This window comes from Elaeis guineensis, chromosome 6 (genome assembly GCF_000442705.2).
Source record: "Elaeis guineensis isolate ETL-2024a chromosome 6, EG11, whole genome shotgun sequence".
Classification (NCBI taxonomy): Eukaryota; Viridiplantae; Streptophyta; class Magnoliopsida; order Arecales; family Arecaceae; genus Elaeis; species Elaeis guineensis.
The window spans coordinates 36,540,491-36,545,475 of record NC_025998.2 but is presented as its reverse complement, the minus strand read 5'-3'; the positions used below and the strand labels follow the sequence as shown (position 1 = coordinate 36,545,475).

The 4,985-nt window shown below is 37.1% G+C and overlaps 1 pseudogene; it reads left to right on the top strand.

Moving 5' to 3' along the window:
• The first annotated feature begins 2,128 nt into the window (after positions 1 to 2,128).
• LOC140858795 (uncharacterized) lies at positions 2,129 to 3,925 on the top strand (annotated as a pseudogene).
• Positions 3,926 to 4,985: the final 1,060 nt, after the last annotated feature.

The following is a 4,985-nucleotide window of genomic DNA, read 5'->3' as shown; positions in this document are numbered from 1 at the left end:
TCTCGTTATGATGAAGTACCTTCAGAAAGTGAAAGATCTTACATCAACTCTAAAATATTTTGAGATTTCTCACATTCCAAGAACAGAGAATGCTCGAGCTGATGTACTTTTCTGACTTGCAACTACTTCATTCAACTCGCTGGATCAAACGTTCATCGAATGTCTCGAACAGCTGAGCATTGACAAAGTCAAAGAAGTGCTACAAGTCAATTACGAGCCAAGCTGAATGGACCCGATCGTCCAGTATCTGACTGATGGAACTCTACCTACAGATCCTTCAAAAGCCTAACGACTAAGATGGATGGTGTTGCTCCTAGATTGATTTTGATGATTACAAAGCAGATTGAAGGGATACAAACAATTGAAAAAGTCCTTAGGCTCTTCAAGGGCAAAATCGTAATTTCACTAAAATCCTGATTTGATAGTACCATTTGGTAGAACAAATGATTTGAAATCTATTGGTGAAAATTTCATTGTGTTTGGACTAATATTTTTGAAGTTATGAAGGTTTGAAGTGCATGAGTCGACTCATGAGTCAACTCATGGCACTATGAGCTGAATGGCACGAAAAAATTCCCATGGCACGCTGGATTTTTGGCTTGGCACGACCTGTGAGTCGACTCATGAGTCGACCCACAAGGCATGAGTCGACTCATGAGTCGACCTCTGCTGATTTGAGCCGAAAAATTCAGAAATCAGATCTTCTGGTCTGTTGCAACAGAAGTCGACTCATGAGTCGACTCCTGAAGCATGAGTCGACTCATGAGTCGACCCCTGCGACGGGAAATGTCAGCAACGGCTATTTTTTTGTCCGTTTTAATTGCCATTTATGCTTCCTAAAAATCCTCTAACGGCTCTTTATCTGCCTAAATTGTTTTCTCTTGCTTTTAATGCTACAAAATGCTTTAAATGATGAAAGAAATTGCAGATTAAATAGCGGATCAAACGTGAAATCAAATGAGAAGAGAAAAGAGAGGAAAAAGAGAAGAACAGAAGAGAGGATCCGAAATTTGCAAGAAAAAGCCTGAGATCAACGAAATATCCATAGAGAAAAAGAGAGAGGATCCACAATATACCAGAGAGATTGTGAAAGAGAAAAGGAAGATCTTTCAAGGAGAGAATTCTTCACGCCTATCGTTTCAACCTTGATCTAGAGATCGTTCAAAGCTTTCAAGAGATCTTCAATCAACAATCAACCTCTTCTCAAGCGTTCAACCGTTCATTCATCTTGAGAAAATCTGAAAAAGGGGTTCTTCATTTGAGTAAAGCTTTTATTGTTATATTTGCTCATTTAAGGAGCTGTTATTGTATTCATCTGTGCTCTAAATATTCTTACTCTTTGTGAGTTTTTGCTCTTATTTTTGGAGGATTTCCAAAACAAGAAAAGGTTGATCCGAACCTGAAATCGGAGTGTTTTGGGTTTGCTTGTACCCGGGAAACAAGTGTTCTAGCTTGGGATAGCTAGGGTCGGAGTTTCCGACGTCTTGTATTCTAGCTTGGGATAGCTAGTGTTGGAGTTTCCGACGTTTTGTATTCGGGTTGAATACAAAAGATAGTGGATTAAAATTCCCAAGTGGGATCTTGGGGAGTGGATGTAGGTGCAAGGTTAGCACCGAACCACTATAAATCCTTGTATTTGTGGTGTGCTTTATCGCTTTATCCTATTTCTTTATTATATCCTTGCAATACTACTTTAATTAATTAATATTGATTTAAAGCCATTGTTTTGTTCTTCATAAGTTATCTGTTGGGCTTAAAATTTTTTAGAAACCCAATTCACCCCCCCTCTTGGGTTGCATAGCTGGGCAACAAGTGGTATCAGAGCCAGTGCTCTAGCCCTTCTTTGATCTAACAATCAAAGAGCCAAAGATCTATGGCAACCTATGTTGGAACTTCTCTAGCCGAGGGGCAATCAACAAACCGACCTCCACTTTTCAATGGGTCTAATTACACCTATTGGAAAGCTCGGATGAAGATTTTCATACAAGCACTCGACTATGATATGTGGAGTATCATAGTGAATGGTCCTCACACACCCACCAAGATTATAGATGGTGAGGAGTCAACCAAACCCGAGAAAGAATGGGATGAGGTTGACAAGAAATTGGCACAATTAAATACCAAAGCTATGAATGTTCTTTATTGTGCACTAGATGCTAGTGAATTTAATCGCATTTCTACTTGTGCATCTGCTAAAGAAATATGGAATAGGTTAGAAGTCACCCATGAGGGAACAAATCAAGTAAAATAGTCTAAAATAAACATGCTTGTACATAAATATGAACTGTTCAAAATAGAGCATGATGAGTCCATAACTGCTATGTTTACTCGTTTTACTGATATAATCAATGGTTTAAAGAGTCTTGGCAAATCTTATACTAACAGTGAACTTGTAAGGAAGATTCTCAGGTCACTGCCAAGAACTTGGGAAGCCAAGGTGACTGCCATCCAAGAAGCAAAGGACTTGAACACTCTACCTCTAGAAGAGCTTCTTGGATCCTTGATGACTCATGAACTTAGCATGATGCAACATCAAGAGGATGAAATCAAAAAGAAAAGAACCATTGCCCTCAAATCCACAACTTCACCTGATTATGAAACAGATGACTCTGAAGATGAAGATCAGGATGAGGAGATGGCTCTCATCACCCAAAAATTCAAGAAGTTTCTAAGAAAAAGGAAACAGGGGATGAGAAAGAAATTTACAAAAGGGGATCAAAGCATAGAAAAGGAGAAAGATCAAACCCCTATATGCTACGAGTGCAAGAAGCCAGGACATTTCAGATCCGAATGTCCTCAATTGAAGAAAGGTCCAAAGAAATTCAAAAAGAAGGCAATGATGGCGACCTGGAGTGCGAGTGATGACTTAAGCTCCGACGAGGAAACCTCAACTGAACAAGCCAATCTGTGCCTGATGGCACATGAAAATGAGGTAACTTCTGAATCCACTAGTGAATTTACTTTTGAAGAATTGCATGAAGCTTTCTATGATTCAATTGATGAATTAAAGAAACTAGGGAAGAAAAACAAAGAGCTGAAATTGAAAAATCAGTCCTTAGTGAAACAAGCTGAAATTCTTTCAATTAAAAAATTCACATTGATTCAAGAAAATCAAAACTTTAAGGATGAAATTAACAGGCTGAAATCTATAGTAGATAAGTTCACCTTAAGTTCAAACAAGCTAAATATGATCCTTGATAATCAGAAAGCTATATATGATAAGGCTGGACTTGGTTATAAACCCCTGAAGAAACAAAAATTTTTGAAGGATATTTATGCAAATTATTCAAGCAAAAAGCCTACAAATATTACTTGTTTTAAATGTGGAAGAATAGGACATAAATCATACACATGTCTTATTAACAAATATGCAAACACAAAGAAAATATGGGTTCCAAAAGGAACCATTCTGACTAACCTGAAAGGACCCAAGAAAGCTTGGGTACCTAAGACAGAAACTTGATCTGTGCTTGCAGGTGTGTCTAGCATCCCAAGAAGGAAACAGAAAATGGTATCTTGACAGCGGATGCTCGAGACATATGACTGGTGATGAATCACAATTCATCACGCTTGATGCTAAGGATGGAGGGATGGTCACCTTTGGAGATAATGGCAAAGGAAAGATCATCGGGATAGGTAACATTGGTATCACTCCCTCCAAATACATTGAGAATGTTTTACTTGTTAAAGGTTTAAAGCATAACTTACTTAGCATTAGTCAATTCTGTGATAAAGGGTATAAAGTAAGTTTTGAATCATCTGTATGCATTGTGACGAGTCCTATTAACGATGGCATTAAATTTATAGGACATAGGCATGGCAATGTTTATATGGTAGACGTGAATGATTTAACTAAATTAGACATGCAATGCCTAGTTTCCTTAAATGCTAAAATAAATGAGACTAGTTGGCTGTGGCATCGTAGACTTGCACATATTAGCATGCATTCTCTTTCAAAATTAATCAAAAAGGATTTAGTTCTCGATTTGCCAAAATTAAATTTTGAAAAGGATAGAATTTGTGATGCATGCCAATTAGGTAAACAAACTAGAATATCATTTAAATCCAAAAACACTATTTCAACTTCTAGACCTTTAGAGCTCTTACATATGGATTTATTTGGACCAACTAAAACCACTAGTCTAGGAGGAAAACGATATGGATTTGTAATAATTGATGATTACTCTCGTTTTACTTGGGTTTTCTTTTTAGCTCACAAAAATGAAACTTTTCAAATTTTCACGAAATTTCATCGAAAAGTCACTAATGAAAAAGGGTTTTCAATTCAAAATATTAGAAGTGATCATGGAACAGAATTTGAAAATCATGACTTTGAAAATTTTTGTGATAAAAATGGAATTGGCCACAACTTCTCTGCTCCTAGGACACCCCAACAAAATGGGGTAGTTGAAAGAAAAAATAGAACCTTAGAAGAAATGGCCCGTACCATGCTCTGTGAAAGCAACCTTCCAAAATATTTTTGGGCGGAAGCTATTAACACAGCATGTTACATTTTAAATCGTGCTTTAATAAGACAATTTTTAAAGAAAACCCCCTATGAACTTTGGAAAGGAAGAAAACCAAATATTGCCTATTTTCATGTTTTTGGTTGCCGATGTTTTGTATTAAATAATGGCAAAGAAAAACTTGGTAAATTTGATGCAAAATCAGATGAAGCAATCTTTCTAGGTTACTCCTCCACTAGTAAAGCATTTAGAGTGTTCAACAAAAGAACCTTAGTAGTTGAGGAGTCCATACATGTTGTCTTTGATGAATCTAACGATCTTCCTTCAAGGAAGAATGAGGGTGTTGATGATGCAGATCCACTAATAGAAGGTATGAAGGAGATCACTCTAAAAGATTCAGCAACTCCAGAAGACAAGGATCAAGAAGATGAACAAAATGAGAAAGGTGAAGAAATTCAAGAACAACCTCAAGGTACAAATGACTTACCCAAGGAATGGAGGTATGTTCACAACCACCCT